This window comes from Mytilus edulis, chromosome 3 (assembly GCF_963676685.1).
Source record: "Mytilus edulis chromosome 3, xbMytEdul2.2, whole genome shotgun sequence".
NCBI lineage: Eukaryota > Metazoa > Mollusca > Bivalvia > Mytilida > Mytilidae > Mytilus > Mytilus edulis.
The window spans coordinates 43,496,896-43,506,083 of record NC_092346.1 but is presented as its reverse complement, the minus strand read 5'-3'; the positions used below and the strand labels follow the sequence as shown (position 1 = coordinate 43,506,083).

The following is a 9,188-nucleotide window of genomic DNA, read 5'->3' as shown; positions in this document are numbered from 1 at the left end:
CTCATTTGATATTAAAATGCGTCCTTACAGTCTTTTTGAGTTCAGTTTTTCTCAACCTATAATTATCTGTTTTGTTTTTTTGTGCATTGTTTTTGTCTGTGGGTCTTTATCTTTATCTTTATGGTGATCTGTTGATTTAATAAGCCATGGAAAAAAGTTTGTTGACCTCTATCAAACCTATCTTCTTAATGAATTTTCCCGAAATGTCTTCTGTCTCTTCTGGCCATAATAATAGCATATTCTCACCCTTGATTTTCATTAGCTGCTTAATACTCTCATTTAAAAAATCATGGTTGACATTGCTATTGAATTCTTCGAAAATATACATTAAATTTAGTGTATCACCAGCCCAGTAGTCAGAATTTCAGTGCTGACATGTAGTATTATTGCTATGGTCGTAATTGTAGATTAACTGTTAATAAATTTGGAATATTCAGAAAAACTAAGGATTTTTATTGCAGGAAAAGATTACCTAACCTGTATTTTAAACCTGTAAATCAATGAATGTGTTTGTAGATAGTAGATGTTTTTGTGTTCTGTTAAATTGTTCCTTTTAAAATTGTTATACGATGATGACTGATGTACCCATATTTTGACTATTTTATTTATTGTGTCTGTTTAGTTAACGCATCAATGTAAATATAACGGAATTTGATGAGACTGTCATTAAAGTGGGAGGGTTAGCGCTATAAAACCAGGTTTAATCCACCATTTTCTACATTTGAAAATGCCTGTACCAAGTCAGGAATATGACAGTTCTTGTCCATTCGTTTTTGATGCGTTTTGTTATTTGATTTTGCCATGTGATAATGGACTTTTCGAATTGATTTTCCTCTAAGTTCAGTATTTTTGTGATTTTACTTTTTACAAAATCTTTCTGAATTTTGGGTTCACAATGCTCTTCATCTTTGTACTTTATTTGGCTTTTTTTTTTAACTTCTTTGATTCGAGCGGCACTCATGCGTCTTTTGTAGACGAAACGCGCGTCTGGCGTACACGATTTTATTCCTGGTATCTATGATTCATTTATCGTCTGTAAATTTCGAAATTTCTCTATTGTTTAGGTTAAAAAAACACCCAGTTTTACTACAATAATTTACTCATTATACCATGTGTTTATGTGGAAATTACGTGACGCGTTTAAAAATATGCATTCGTGTATCAATTTTATAAATTGTTATCAAAAGAGGTATATACAACGGCCATGTATATTTCATTATACAAATTGAATACTATCTAAAATATGTCACACTATACGGACGTCCAGAAATAAAACAGATTAGTAATAAATAAACAGTTAAAATTTTATACATGTCAAATATGAATAACAAAAGATTGATATTATACCATTTTCAACGTTATGATTCACTTACCTCAGTTCAAGATACAATGTTGCTTAAACTAGTCAATTCGATCACAAAATTCAATTAATTTTTCATAAGGCTACCATTATATGTAAACATAATTTATCAAATGTTATGGTGACAAAATTCGTTTTTAAACTTTTTTATTTAAATTGAAAATGAATTTTTAGTTTGTCAAGGAAGTAACCAATTTTTTTGTTATTAATGATGTTTTTTTGATTAATTTGTTTTTGAAATGATACAATATGATGATTGTATAAAGAAGCTCTATCCTGAATTGTTTAGATTCCTTTTCTAACATAATAGGATCTAATTACTACTAATAAAAAATGATTAAATATATCCATTGAAAAGAAAACTTCATAAAATTCATTTTCTGACATTACTCATTCAATTTATACTGGGTCAATAAGAAAACAATATAATTTGGTATGAAAATATCCACATTTTTGATGGATACAGGAATACAAAACTTAAACATATATTTCTATAATACTCAAAATTGTGACAAAATATTAAGATTTTTGCACCAACCATGCCAAACGACAGCAATACTTTCTTGCTTATAAGAAATAAAACATGCAAGAGTTATATATTTTTTTTAAGCATTCATTTTGCGCTTCACAATTGTAAGCATTCATGAAGCTCGTTCATTATTCTAAGCATTCAATTTGCTCACAATCTATGCAACTCTCTTTTTGTTGTCCACAGTTTGTTATGACGCCGTTATAGTCACTTTTATTGCAAACAATGCAGTACATTTTTTGAAAAAAATAGAAATTAAGAATGTCAAACAAAACCAGGATAAAAAATGTCGCTGATGATATCATGATAAATGAGTCAATATAAATCGACGTAGCACGATAAAATCCGGATGCAATGAATAAAAACAAAGTCGGTCTAACGCACCAAATTATAAAGAGGGCGCGAGGCATTGTATGGTTGTAAAGAGATATGTTGAAACAGCAGATGGAACATGTTTCCTTTGATGAAGAATTCTTCAGTTCTGAAATGGAAAACACGATATAAATGAGGGTATGTTTACATACTTGATGATTATTCTATAAAATTTTACTAATATTTATAAATTTTAGAATTCACATAATTATAAGCATTGGAATAGTTATCATAGATACCAGGATTATAATTTAGTACGCCAGACGCGCGTTTCGTCTACATAAGACTCATCAGTGACGCTCATGTCAAAATATTTATAAAACCAAACAAGTACAAAGTTGTAGAGCATAGAGGATCCAAAATTCCAAAAAAAGTTGTGCCAAATACGGCTAGGTTTTCGAAAAATTATTTTTTTAAAAATTATACTTCATTCAGGTTTTAATTTCTTTCTATTTAGAATAGTTCAATTGATTGTTTGTTTTACGTTCATTAGCTAATATTTGATGCCATTTCATAACGTGATTTTTATATAAAGCTGGTGGTGACAAATAATAGAATAGATGAAATTAAAAAAAGTATTTCAAAACTACTACATTTATTTTGAAGATAGCCGAAACATGTACACAAAATATCACTTGTGAACAGTTTTCTTGTTACTTAGTCATTACGGCGCTGAAAATGCTCAGTACAATTTATAAAATATATATGTTTTCTTTTTTTTTTATCCGAGCACATTTGAAAATTGCGAAAAGTGCTACTTTTTGTCTTGTTTTGCATTTTATTGAAAGGTTATAAAATGTACATATTGTGTCGCTACTTTTCTCAACGATGATTGGTAAGGCAAATGTTATTGTCATGCACATTTTAATTTCTTACAAACTCAAAATTATACTAACCAGAAAATGATGCCGTTTTGTATACTATGTTGTACAGTACTGCAAAAGACGGGACGCATAATAACAAATACTCCAGATAGTAACTGCTGGTCCAAAGTGCCCGATTCTCAAAGCAATAAAAAGACGTATTAGGCCTGGGTTTGTTAAAGACCTGTAGCTTACTTATTGACTCATCGTTGATGCATTGGTAGTAATCCATCAAGTTCGAATCTTTCAGGAATGAATCACAGAAAATGTGTTTGGTTTGCTCAGGATGTTCAACAATCAAGCATGTTGACAAGAAATTGTTCCATATAATAATTAGTATAAGCGCTAAAAAGACGTAGATCAAGCAGACGACTTTTACTAACGACTTTTTAGATGGAACTGATGTTAATACAATTGTGCCAAGTAGTACGGAACAAATCATCGAAACTGCTGGCATACTTCTGATAGGAAGATCAAACAAGAGCTCAGTTGTTCTATTCCAGTATAGTTTAATAAAATATAAAACACGAAACACTTCAAATATATATTCAACAACTATAATGCTGATAAAAGTTACTGAATATTTGTGTTGTGCCGAAAAACATAGCAGCACCAGCAGAAAATAACAATCAAAGTCAAAATTATAACAAAATGTTCTGGCACTAACGATACATCCATATTCGAATTAATATGACAGATAAGATCAAACTATTAGTTTTATATCATTTTACGTCACACTTCAAAATCTATATATCCTGTAAAAGATAAATGGAAATAAAAAAACATTTACATTGCATCCCAATCAGGAAGTGTTAGTGTACTTATTAAGAAATATTAGATGTTGTTTATCATATAGTTTTCAAGTTAACTTAGAGTATTTTTGTGTTTTTGCTTTTTCCTCATGATTATTTTATAATCGAGCAATATTTGTTTCACAAATGTATTGATAGGAATTAATTCATACAAAGTTGAATTTTACGAGAATAGTCTACTTATGTTATATATATATGGGTATATATATTTCCCAAGAAAAAAACTAACAGTATTAATCTGCTAACAGTACTTCCTCGGAGTTCAGTATTTTTGTGATTTCACTTTTTGAAGAATATATAAAAAAAAAATACAGTCTCTTGATAAGATGTTATGCTATATAATATATTTTACATACTCACAGAAGCTTACCTTTTTCTTTCGTACAGATCCAATGCACACCTTTATATGCAAAAGGGAAATTCTGATTTAACTTAACTTCCTGCTTACAATTTACCGAAGCGTTTCAAGGGGAATTTCTATGTACATAACTCATTCGATTTAAATGGTTGCAAATTGAATTATTTTCCAATTTTTTCAACAAAACTTTAACAAAATGGTGTAACATATCTGATTAAAAAACCCTGGAATTTTGGGTCTTCAATGCTTTTCAACTTCATACTTAATTCGGCTTTCTATTTTTTCCGACATTCACCGAAGAGTCTTTCTGTAGACGAAACGCGCGTCCTGCGTACAAATTATTTAGCCTGGTATCTTTGGTGAGTTTATTTACAACCACATGGTCGATGCAACTACAGTGGATATTTCCTCCCGAGAGTTCCACCAGCCCTTATTCAGGAAATCTTTTAATAATTTTTGATATGGTCATATTAGTAAATTGACTGTCAACGAAAGGAAATACTAAGGATTTTTTACCCAAGAAATAGACGACCTTACTTGTATATGCCAAAACCTAAAGGAATAAAGGCTTAAATCTCGTACTTTATTTTGTTTACTCAAGCATCATAGATGAGTCTTTTGTAGACGGAACGCGCGTACAAACTAATAAGACTGGTATCCTTGCTGAGTTTATTACAAACCACTGGGTCGATGTCACTGCAGGTAGAGGTCTCCTCTTGCAGGTGTCATCGGATCGGTATTAAGGAATTCTGTGTTGACATAAATTACTTTGATATGGTCATATCTCTGAATAAATTGTTTTCGAAACTTTGAATTGTTCGAAATACTACAAATTTTCTATCCTATGAAAGATTACCTCAGCTGTATTTGGCAAAATCTTTTTGTTAACTTGGGTTCAATTTGTTATTTATTGTTTTATAAAGTGAGTTTTTGTAGATGAAACGCGCGTCTGGTGTAAAAAAATTGTACGTCCGGTATTTTGATGAGTTAAGCTCACGACAATATGCAGTCATACTCAACAGTAGTTAAAAGTGACGAAATGCATCCATTCTCCTATAAGTTATTGCCCAGTTTGTCCTGGAAACCATAACACTTTTCTACTCGGGGTAGTTTGTAATCTGAAAGAGGAACGAAATATACCAGATGGACCGTCAAACTCATAAATCGGAAATAAACTGACAACGCCATGGCTATAAATGAAAAAGGCAAACAGACAAACAATAGTACACATGACACAGCATAGAAAACTAAAGAATAAGCAACACGAACCCCAGCAAAATATAGGGGTGATCTAAGGTGCTCCGGAAGGGTAAGCTGATCCTGCGTCACATATGGCACCCGTCGTGTTGCTCATATTACATATTATCGTAAAAGGATTTATTTGTTCCTCTACAGTGTCGACGACCTAATTATCGTTTGTGTATGGGAGATTACTACTTTCTTTAAAACATATAGCCGTCTGCTTATAAGAAAGATAACGATACCTGAATTGTGTTGTTAAATTAACATGTTGTCGTATAATAATTTAGATAAAACATTGTATCAATGAAACACAATGTAACATCATTCTTCATGGGAGTAATTGGCTGATTGGCTGATTAATTTGACAAAACTACAGTTTCTTTAATATGCTGCTATTTGTGCTACAGGTTTGTTTTGCGATTTATCAAACAACAACAAAAAAAATGAATTGCACACACTTTGCTTACTGCAATATCACCTAGAATGTAAAGACATTACCAACGATTTTAAGTTGAAAGTTAAATAACAGAATAACTGAATTATGAGTTAAATTCAAAACGGAAAGTCCCTAATCAAATGGCAAAATCACAAAGCTCAAACACATCAAACTAGTGGACAACAACTGTCATAGTCCTAACTTGGTACGGACATTTTCTTATGCAGACAATGGTGTATTTCGTTGGAACATGGGAACCACGAACTAAAACGATCAACGAAATACAGATATTCTAAAGGAATGTATGCAGAATTTGTCAAAACAACGAATTTTAGTATCCACAAATTTGCGAATCCACGAAATTTGGTACCTACGAAAATAAATAAACTCCACAGTATTCAACATGGTTTTATACCATACAGCTCGCTAAACCTCTCACTTGCATGACAGTCGCATAACATTCAATTATATTGACAGCAATGTGTAAACAAAAGAAACCGACAATATAGGTAACAATTTCAAAAATAGAGGTTCAGCAGTCAACATTGTGAAAATACTTGTTTAAAGTTCATGATTAGATTTTAGTTACGTAAGCGCGTCACTGTTTTTTAAATCCTTTTGGTGCTGCCGTTGATGAAATATAGTCGTTGTTGTTCTGTGGTAAGCAAGTTTCGCCTATTATATTATTTATTGGTGCGTTTCTCTGTTATGGATGTTCTTGTATGCTGTTTTCTGTCACGCAGTTTTTTAACGATATTTTTTAACATTGTCATAAAGCGAGTGGTTTCACTAGCTATTACAATAGGTTCAATCAACCATTTATTCTTAAAATGTCATGTACCAAGTCAGGAATATGGCAGTTGTTATCAAATAGTTCGTTTCAATGTGTGTTGGTGTCTATTTTGGTTGCACTTCGGTGTTCCAGATGTTCCTGTTAATCCCTATAAAAACAAACAAATATGTAAACAAAGAAACACAAAAAGACATATAAACAAAGCACATTAGCAAAAATGAAAGACAAGTATGCAAAAATTTAACAAAGCACAATTACACATTGACAGGACGAGCCCCGTCAAATGAATATTACCAAAAATAGACTAAACAGTAAAAGTCATATTCACAAAGACAAATATAAAAAATATTATATCGCGTATTGAAGATTATTAACAAAGTCAGAACCTTTAATATATACTTTAAGACTATTGTATATATTGTTTGTGAAGTTGATACGGAATAATTATGAACAGGTTCTTGGTATCTTTCGATAATAAAGGACAAGACGTTCTTTGCCCTTCCAAATATAGCATCTGAGATCACTCCGGATTTTTCTCTGTTATCAAACTGAAAAACCAGATTGCATAATGAATGAACAGGTAATGGTTTTATATGTTTTCAGGGTAACTAAATCCTTCGATTTAAAGTACGTTTATTTCACAAATAGGTAGAACATATAGTGACGCTGTTGACAAACACATTAGAAAGGTCCGTACATCAAAATGTCATGGCTTGACCAATACTTGAAGCTTGGTTGAGAAAAGCACAAACATGAAAACGAGAATACAAATTAAAACTGGAAGAATAAGAAAAGTAAGGATGTCTAGTAACACTAGTGTTGCCTTGCGCTTTAGTCCAAACAATAAGACTTATTATGAAGTTTTTTTGCATTTTCAATTTATTCTCAGTTGTGTACCGAATGTTATGATAAATCTACCCGGGGATTTATGTTATTGAATTCTCAGACAATTAATATAATTATGTAAACTAGTATTAAATTTGAACGACGATAATAACCATGCAACTAAAGCAGGTAGAGAATCTAATGTTCTTCAAAAATGGTGATTACCCATTTTGGCAGTTTTTGTTGTCAAGACTTTAGTTAAGACAGCTGTTTTATATGTCCGTGATACATGTTTACATATTTTTGACAGCTATAATTCATTAATTGTCACGTTAACCTTTGATGTCTGTTTGATTTTTTTCAATGCTAGATTTAATTTATTTTTTCCAAAAGGTATATTTTAGCTCTCTGAAATTACTCGTACTTTACAGCCTTATTAAGATCGAGAAGGGATCCAAACAATTCATGATAGAGCTCGCTTTAAAATATAGTAGGTCAATGATCTTCTTGCACTATTTGAAAAGAAAAGTATACATTACCGGATTTTTACTTCTTGTAGTATACAAAGGTATATGATACCGGTAGTTGACTTTTAAGCGAAATTTAGCAATAAAAGAGACGTTTGAGCGCCAAAGTATAGGACATTGTAGTATCGAATTTAAGCACATTTGAGCGACAATAAACAATAAGCATAGGGTATTTGAACGAGAAAAAAAGATTGACGAAGGAGTACATAAACCGTTGGCCAAATATGATATGTGCTGGTGGACCTTTCGTCCCCGAGGGTATCACCAGCCCAGTATTCAGCACTTCGTTGTTGACGTGAATATCAAGTGTATAGTCATCGTTTCATAATTTTGTATCTATAATGCTCTTTAACTTTGTACTTTGTTTAGCGTTTTTGTCTTCTTTGATATTGAGTCTTTTGTAGACGAGACATCCGTCTGGCGTATAAGTATAATTTTCATCCTCAGTAGAACACACCCGTGATATCGCGGATCCGTGACTGACTTAAAGTATATAACTATACGTAAGCCTTATTATAGTATTGGTATTGTCATCTGATAAAGTCATGCCGTTTATAAGATTAACAGTTTTTTCTGCTTTCAAAATCTTTCTGTTTGGACCCGTCGACCTGGAACTAATCAATTATCGGTAAAATATGTTTTTTGGAAAACAAAAGGACCTTGAATGGAATATTTTTCAATCAACAGCATTGTCCTATATTAGTTATAAATAAAGTTGAATTCTTTGACGTCATGCCGGCTAACAAATTGAAAACTGTACCTATACGCCTTAATTTAAGTCCAGATTTTTAGTATTTTTGTATTGTCATCTTAGAAAGTCATACTGATTAAAATACTACAATAGGGAACAATGTGACAATGATTGAATTTAGTAGTGTGGTTATGATCCGTGTATATAGCAAAATCCTAAATACACCGTATGGTGGTGCGCCCGTCAGTTGCGGAACTTACAGATAAGGTAATAGGTAACAGGTGAATATACTATTGGTATCGTTATCGGATTCGACCCGGAACTTGTTAATTATTGGCAATATTTATTATGTGGACAACAAAAGGGTCTGGAGTAGTGTA

The 9,188-nt window shown here is 31.8% G+C and overlaps 1 long non-coding RNA gene across 3 annotated transcripts; it reads right to left on the bottom strand.

Annotated features, from left to right (window-relative positions):
- Positions 1-1,290: 1,290 nt before the first annotated feature.
- LOC139514262 (uncharacterized) lies at positions 1,291-4,403 on the bottom strand. Of its 3 annotated transcripts, none has more exons than XR_011662587.1 (3): positions 4,307-4,403; positions 3,158-3,879; positions 1,291-2,370 (listed from the first exon to the last, which is right to left on the bottom strand). It is a non-coding gene; the product is annotated as an uncharacterized lncRNA (long non-coding RNA). The 3 variants fall into 3 exon arrangements; XR_011662588.1 differs by having other exon boundaries at positions 4,297-4,370; XR_011662589.1 differs by having other exon boundaries at positions 4,293-4,362.
- Positions 4,404-9,188: the final 4,785 nt, after the last annotated feature.